Source organism: Nicotiana tabacum, chromosome 9, assembly GCF_000715075.1.
Source record: "Nicotiana tabacum cultivar K326 chromosome 9, ASM71507v2, whole genome shotgun sequence".
NCBI classification, from domain to species: Eukaryota; Viridiplantae; Streptophyta; class Magnoliopsida; order Solanales; family Solanaceae; genus Nicotiana; species Nicotiana tabacum.
In genome coordinates, this window is record NC_134088.1 from 5,053,448 (window position 1) to 5,062,285 (window position 8,838).

The 8,838-nt window shown below is 37.8% G+C and overlaps 1 long non-coding RNA gene across 1 annotated transcript; it reads left to right on the forward strand.

Moving 5' to 3' along the window:
- Positions 1 to 342: 342 nt before the first annotated feature.
- Positions 343 to 2,645, forward strand: LOC142164158 (uncharacterized). Its single transcript, XR_012694695.1, has 2 exons — positions 343 to 609; positions 2,080 to 2,645. It is a non-coding gene; the product is annotated as an uncharacterized LOC142164158 (long non-coding RNA).
- The last annotated feature ends 6,193 nt before the right edge of the window (positions 2,646 to 8,838 follow it).

The following is an 8,838-nucleotide window of genomic DNA, read 5'->3' on the forward strand; positions in this document are numbered from 1 at the left end:
CAAAATTCAGTTCCCAAAAGGAATAAGTTGTCCTTCCAAATGTCATAAACCTGATTTCGCGAGAAAAAAGGGGGCGCGACAAAAGCCCGTGGAAATATGGCCGAACTCAAAAAGGCAATGAAAAGACTTAAAAGCCCATATCTTGGCACTTGAAATGACTAAATTGCCATTGGTAAGCAGGAATGACGACCCTGACCTGCTTCCCAAGCGGCTTCTATATATTAGTAATTATTATATACTACTATTATAGAAATGGCTAACGAGAGGAGCTTGGGGTCGTATAGGTAATTTGGAGAATTAGCTTAGGAGAGTTGTAGTCAACTGGTTGAATGTTGCCGTATAATTACAAAAAAGACAATTCTCTTTTGATTTATCATTGCACGCATAATTGCATGAGTTAGACACGTGTTAACCCATTTGCCCCCAGCGTTTCCACGTCCAGAATTGAATTTGAGTTTGCTATCAAATTCTCCTAGTAATTAGATCAAACTCAACGACCTGCCTCTACAGTTTCTTTCTTCGTATTCTAATACTGTCTCAATTTCTCCTCCCTTTTTCATTAATTGCAGTCTTCTCTGTTGCACTGCTCAATTTACGTACAATTATACGGTCAGTTCTGTTTTGTCTAGCTTTTTTCTTTAACTATCCAAACTTTTTTTGGGGGTTGCACGCGTTATTATTAATTTTGTTTTCACAATTCCAGTTTTGCCGTATTGAAATTGTTTAAATTATGTAAAGTTGTTGGGCAGTGGTTTTCTGTTTTCTTTTTATGGGGGTGAGGTTGGAACAACGATTGGTTGTTTAGGAAAAGGATTAATTTATATTCATATCTTTTTGAAATGAGGAATACAAACATGTTTTCTATGTGAAATTTTGGAATGCCTTTACTGGTTTGGTACCATGCCTGGTTGGGGTAATTAAGAAGCTCTTGGACCGGGTTGACTTTAGCTGACTAAAATGACTTTTTCCTTTGTTTATCCAACCTTTTCTGAATATCAGTGTTATCTGGATTAAGATTGTGTTGGTTTCCACTGTGAAGAATGTCTCCTTATGTTGTTTTAAATCTTCCATGGAAGATTAGCTTGCTTTCGTCTGAAATTCAAACGTAATTGGTGATATATTATGCCTCTGTTTTTCGTGCTTCGTTTCGCGCTTCTCATGATTTAATCTTAATTTCCACATGTTTCAACTCTTTTAAAGTGCAATAAGGATGAATTTAAGTTTATGATTTAGACACAACATCCAGACTTGCACTAGAGGTATTTGAGAAATTGCCGACTAGAAAGGAGTAAAGTATTTGAGAATGGCGAGGACAGTTGAGAAATTTTACTATTTTAAATTGCCACCGCCTGAGCCTAAGAAACCTTAAAATAGGGGAAATATAGACAAATTAAGTTTGGTTCTATGAGTATTAATTTGAACTCCAGAGAGGTTAGAAATTCTGTTTTATAGTTGTGCTTATGATGTTTTTTGGACTGTTTTGTGCTGTGTGTAAGTCCTTTTGGTCTATGAACTGTTAACATCATGAATAAATTTCCTTGAATTTACTGGAGTTTTTGCATCTACAGGAGAAAAATTGAAGCCACTAACATGTAAAAGGAACAATTCTTTAGTATATCTCCTAAAGATTTTAAATGTTCTTGTTGTTTAAATTTTGAGGAAAGGGAGACTGAAACTGATAAGAAATAGATTAACGTTGTTGAATGGCATAATATATGCAAGATTCACAGACTATTGAAAAGAAACAACTACTGCTTGAAGCAGACTCATTCACAACTTTGCTCAAATAATTATAAAGTTGGTTAAAATGAGACAAAAAGGAATATAAATAGTGTACTTCTTTCTCACTTGCTTCCATATTCACATTCTCATCTTAACTATTGGGTTAAGTTATAAATATTTGTGTTTCAGATGACTTTGTGTAAAGACAAACGAATATTATCTTCAGATCCGACAATTTTTTCAATTATAGTATTCAATTCAACATGGTTCATTTTAATCTCTATTTTTTTTCCTTTTAACATTAAAATAATTGAGGGCATAGCTCAAGTGGAAAAAGGTGGTGGATTTGCGTCCCAGGTCAAAGGTTCAAGCCCCCACAACATGCAAAGCATAGCCTGGTATTTAAGTGGAGAAGGGTAGAGGGTGGACCCATTATCCACCGAGTTTCGAAGGCTGATATAAATTGTTGGCATCTCCTGCAGCTTGTACGTCAACTGAAAGGCTATTTTTCTGACGTTTGAACTTGCTCGACAAGCTCTCACCACTTCAAATTGAAGCTCTTGGTTTTGCTCTCCGGGAATCACTAAAAACTTGACGTTCATGAAAACAAAGGTCTCTCCATTCTGAATTCCTTATCTATTGCAATTTACGCCATATCTCAAGGTAATTTGTCTTTTCATATTTCATTTGTTGTCTTAGTCATGTAACCGCTACTGAAGGTGCAGATATACCAAGGTGTAACTTAGCAAAATCAGTAGATACCAATATCTACAAAATCTATTAGTTTAATTGATTCTTTATCGTATTTGGTGGTAGATGCTTAAATTTGTTTTAAAGATCTTATGGAATATCATAAAACCATATGTGTATTATTTTGTATTTCTATTCACAACTTTGGAGATTAAAAACACCCCCGTTTCAAATGTTTACAGAGTAACACCTTTCTTATATACTTACCTGCATGTGCTTTCTGTTGACATGAAGAAAATAAAAGCTCTGACTATATCTCTCTCTAGTGCATTTATCTAAGCTCACTTTCTTTTTTATGTTTCTTTTTCTCTGAAGATTCAAAAGAACATTAGAATTTATATTATATTATGCTCATTAGTTGGTTACAACACGAACAACTGAGATATTCATTAAAAACAAATAAAATGTTTATATAGCTAGGATATACTGTAGAGCTTAGGCTGGAACTTGAATTGTATGCTTGGTATTACTACAAGGAAAATTCAACATTCTGGGATCTCTCTTATACACCAGGGTTCTTTCAATTTAGTATTGATAGCTTTACTACAAAATTATCTAATTGCTTGCATTATTTTTCTTCTATCACTTGCAGTAAAGTAGTGCTTTTATTGCCAAACTAGCTGGAGTAAATTTAGTATTTGTGATTTACAAATATCAAAACGGCATTAACGTACAATGCATTTTCCTATGACAGCAAGCGCAATCCCCTTCTCCCATTGCGATGGAGTAATTTATAATCTGATACATATTATTTGTGTTGTCTAAAATTTTTGTACAAATTTATGCTTTAATCTGGATGTTGTAATACATATACATTGGATTGCTCATTAACTCGCCAAAAAAGATGGCCAACCTGTTGCAAATAGCACTCGATGGTATAAATATATCACCTATGCAGAATCAACATGCCGGATTTAAATGCAAAAGCGAGTGACATTTGATAATAATATTAACAACAATATTAACAACAATATTAAAATAGTCGTTGGTCCCGGGCATAACCCGGGATACCTTCACTAGTGAAGAAAATAACCAAATTTGGTCCACTTGGGAAATTTAATTTTCTAGGCGTAGCAATTGCTTTAATGGACTTAGGCTTGAGCCAACATATTTGTTTTAAAATTTAGTAGATTGTGATATTTGGCTTCTAAAACTATTATGTCTGATATTTTTTTCTTTGTTATTCTTTACAAGTAAATTAAAGAACAAAACTCCTATCGTGAACGTCGTATACGACAGGATTTTTGTGTATTCTGCCAGCAATACTCTAGGTTTTTTCTCCCCTCTCTATTGCTGTATTTTTTAATTCCATTACGCCGGTGATAGTTCCTTTTGATTGAGTTTAAGTAATCGTTATTGGTATATGGGCGATATTATGTTCTGCTTGCCTCTCTCCGTGCTTATTTCGTTTTATCTTGTGTTAAAGGCACGTTTGCTGTAGTGCAGGCCGAGAGTTTTGTCTTGCTTTGACTAAAAGCAAATATTATTGTTAACAAAGTGATAATGATTAGCTATAGAAAATACGGTACTCCCTCATTCTTGTTTGCGTGACACTATTTTCTTGTTAATCTCTTTCCAAAAGAATGATACATTTTTATATCTGAAAAGAACCTAACTTTGAACTTCTCGAATGTTATGTATATTTAAGACCCAAAAATTTCAAAAGTTTTTGTTTCTTAAATTCCATGTTTAGTTAAACTATGTCACATAAGTTGGAATAGAGCGATTACTTATTTAATTTGAGAAAACTAGGAGCTTATAACTGCATCTTTGCATCTGAATCAAAGTTTAAGATGGTTTTTGTCACCATGGATCGCCGTGATATTTCCGGAGCATGGACACATGAAACACTGGATGCACAGCTGATAATCTCGGCGGCAATGCAAGTATATAAGCCACCTCTCTCACTCGATCAAGAATCTCAAACAGACGAATGAACCTAGGTCTAAGCTTGCCCTTTTTTCCAAAACTCATCACGCCTTTCATAGGCGACACTCGGAGCAATACCCGCTCACCGACCATAAAAGCCACATCTCGAACCTTGCGGTCTGCATAACTCTTTTGACTGGACTGAACTGTACGAAGTCTATCCTGAATAATCCTCACCTTGTCCAAGGCCTCCTGAACCAGATCCGTACCCAACAACCGAGCCTTTCCCGGCTCAAACCATCCGACCCGAGACCGACATCGTCTACCATATAAAGCCTCATAAGGAGCCATCTGAATACTCGACTAGTAGCTGTTGTTTTAGGCAAACTCTGCTAAATGCAAAAACTGATCCCACGAGCCTCCAAAGTCAATGACACAAGCTCAGAGCATATCCTCCAAAATCTGAATAGTCCGCTCGGACTGCCCGTCCGTCTGAGGATGAAATACTGTACTCAACTCAAACTGAGTGCCCAACTCTCGCTGGACTGCTCTCCAGAAACGCGAGGTAAACTGCGTACCTCGGTTCGAAATTATAGACACAGGCACACCATGAAGACAAACAATCTCCCGGATATAGATCTCAGCTAACCTCTCGGATGAATAGGAGACTGCCACAGAAATGAAATGCGATGACTTGGTCAGCCTATCAACAATGACCCATACTTCGTCGAACTTCCTCCGAGTCTGCGGGAGTCCAACAACGAAGTCCATAGTGATCTGCTCCCACTTCCACTCGGGAAGCTCAATCTTCTGAAACAAACCACCGGGTCTCCGATGCTCATACTTAACTTGCTGACAATTCAAGCACCGAGCCACATATGCAGCAATATCCTTCTTCATTCTATGCCACCAATAATGCTGCCGCAAATCCTGATACATCTTTGCGGCGCCAGGATGAATAGAGTACCGGGAACTATGGGCCTCCTCTAAAATCAACTCTCAGAGCCCATCTATATTTGGAACACAAACTCGACCCTGCAATCTTAAAACTCCATCATCATCTAAGGTAACCTGCTTGGCACCTCCGCGCTGTACCATGTCTCTAAAGACACACAAATAGGGATCATCATACTGCCGATCACGGATACACTCCAATAAAGAAGAATGAGCGACCGTGTAAGCTAATACCCGACTAGGCTCAGAAACATGAAAAGGGCCGGGTAGGTTAGGGGTTAATTAAGGTAAGGGTGAACGTGGACCGTTGATCTTTTTAGATCAACGGCAACGATTGAAGATAGGTTATTGTCACACCTCCTTTTTCCCGAGGAGATAGGAAAGAAAAGAGTTTTTCCAATTTAAGTGATATTATTTGAAAAGGGATTAATTTATTTTGATTTAAAGAGTCGCCACTTGGAATAAATATTTTCGGTGTCCCACGTCACCATTTATTTAAACCCAACTCAAGGAAATTGACTCTGATTAAGTATGAGAAACACAAAAGACCGGGTAAGGAATTCTTTTTACACAGGAGAAGGTGTGAGGCACTTCCTAGTTCTGTGGTTCTAGTACAGTCGCTTTACTAATTATACATGGCTTAACTAATTCTGGATATTTCATGTTCTAGAAATATTTATACACTTTTGCCTTAAAACCGCTTTTAGTTGCTTGATTATTTGTAACTATAGAATTATCTTGAAACTGTAACGACCCAACCGATCGTTTTGAACTTTTGCACTTTGATCTCCAGTTCCCGGGCATGACTTTCCCTATGTAACGTATTATGACTGATGTAGATCGTTGGTTTTGGTTTTCAGGAAAAATCGGAATGAATTTGAAGGAACAGTCTCAGTTGAAAGTTTTGAATTTAAAAGGTTTGACTAAGAGTTGACTTATTTGTATATGAGCTCGGATCAAAAATTTTATGATTTGGATAGCTTCGTTGGGTGATTTATGACTTAGGAGCGCGATCGGAATGCATTTTGGAAGTCCGTGGAAGGATTTGGCTTGAATTGGCAAAGTTAATATTTTGGCGAATTCCGGTTGATAGGTGAGATTTTGATCCGAGGGTCAGAATGGAATTCCGAGAGTTGTTGTAGCTTCGTTATGTCATTTGTGATGTGTGTGCAAAGTTTCAGGTCATTTGGACATCGTTTGGTCGACTTTTTGATTGAATTCGGATTTCGGAAGATTTGGAATTCTTAGGCTTGAATCTGAGGGTCATTTGATATTTTGATGTTGTTTTGAGCGTTCCGAAGGTTGGAACAAGTTTGAATTATGTTATGGGGTGTGTTGGCATGTTTGGTTGGGGTCCCATGAGTCTCGGATAAGTTTTGGAAGAGTTTTTGGAAGGTTTTGTCGTTTTGAGCATAAGCAAAATGATCCAAAGATCAATTTTTAGTTCTAGAGATTGAAATTTGATTTTGAGACATCGAATTTTGATAATGAATTATAGGACTGATCTGGAAAGTTTGGACTAATTTCATCAAGTCGCGATTGGGTTTTTGACACGAAACATGAGTTAATTATTTAACGAGCGAAATGGGTATTGAACTGAGCAAATGAGCTCCGAATTGAATTTTGACTGAAGAGCTATGTTCGTATTATTATTTGTGACTCATAGGAACAAGAATCATCGAATTCGGAGTTCGTATGATGGAGTTAGAGCCTTTTTAGTGAAAAGAAAAGCTGCTGCAATTTTCTGGGCAGTTTCTCCATTTTTCACACGTGTGAATAGTGACCACACCTGCGTGAACAGTACCGTGTACAGTACCCCGTGAATAGTACCATGAACAGTACCCCCGTGAATAGTACCAGACAGAATGTTAAGTTCTGGAAAATGGGACGAATCTCATTTTCCATTTTTACCAAATTGGAGTTCGGGTAGAGGCGATTTTCGGGAGATTATCAGAGAAAACAATGGGTAAGTGTTCTTAACTTAATTTTGGTTAGATTACCCGAATCTATTACTAGTTTTGGCATTTAATTGGTGATTTTAGTTGGGAAAATCTTGAAAACCCTCTTGGTTTAATTTGAAGATTTGAGGGTCGAGTTGATGACGGATTTTAGTAAAATTGGTGTGGTTGGACTCGTGGTTGGATGAGGTTGCATATTCCGTAATTTTTGTCAGGTTCCGAGATGTGGGCCCGCCGGGCGAATTTTGAGTGCAATTTTGGATTTTTAATGGAAAATGTAGAATTTCATATGGAATTAATTCCTATAATTTTTATTAACTGAATTGAATTATTGTGGCTAGATTCGAGGCATTAGGAGGTCAATTTGATAGACAAAGGCATCACGAACTAGAGGATTAGTCGGTTTGAGTTAAGTAATGATTGTAAATACTGTCCTGAGGGTTTGAAACCCCGGATTATACGTCGTTGTGTTACTTTAAGGTGACTTGCACGCTGGATGACGAGCGTGCGGTAGAGCACCGCTGGGGATTGTGACCTAGTCCATCCCGAACGAATATTTTAATGCGTATTTGATAGTTAATTGTTTGACATTATTATATTTTTGGGTTGTATGCCATGTTTGGGGCCTTATACCGACTTGTTGAGACCCTTAGGGGCATTTTTACTATCTTTCCTCACTCTATTTGTTTGAAAGCATATTCTCAGTCATGTTTTACCTGTTTATCGCTCAAATCTGGCTTTATCACTATATTCTTAACATGTGGAAATTGTTTTGGACTGAGTTTCCTGTTTTACTTAGATAGACCGAGGGTCTGATTGTGAGATTGATGACTGAGATAGACTGAGAGTCTGATGGTAAGGTTAATGACTGAGAGAGGCCGAGGGCCTAGTTGTGAGGATTATATATCTATGGATCGGGCTGCACGCCGCAACAATGTATATATATATGTATATGGATCGGGCTGCACGCCGCAACGATACTTATATGGATCGGGCTGCGCGCCGCAACAATATAGTGTTTGGGCTACAGGAGCCCCTCCGGAGTCTGCACACCCCCAGTGAGCGCAGTTGACTATATTATATGGATCGGGCTGTGCGCCACAGCGATGCATGGATCGGGCTGCACGCCGAAACAATTACTTTCATTTCAGTTATTGTTAGAGATATACGGATCGGGCTGCACGGCGCAGCGGTTACTATATGGTACCAATTGAGCATGAATGCTGAGTGCGAGTACTGATTGGTAAGAGTTGAGTCACGAGTGACAGAGAGGCTCTCCCGAGGGGTGATAGATATATACATGCATATGAGTGGTGTTTTGCCTGAGAGGCCTGTTTATGGACTTATTGATTTCACTCCTCTTAAAATGAGTTTCTATCGAATATGTTGATTTATTGACTGTTTTCACTCATCTTTTTATTGAGACTCTGTCAGAAAGTTGCACAAATGTTTTAAAATAACTTTTATTTAAATTGGGGTTTATGAGATGTTCAGAAATTAATCACTGGTTTGACGTTGGTTATTTCCACTGAGATTTTCAAGTTATGAAGTGTTTGTGATTACTATTTTTCTCGAGGGGCTGTTT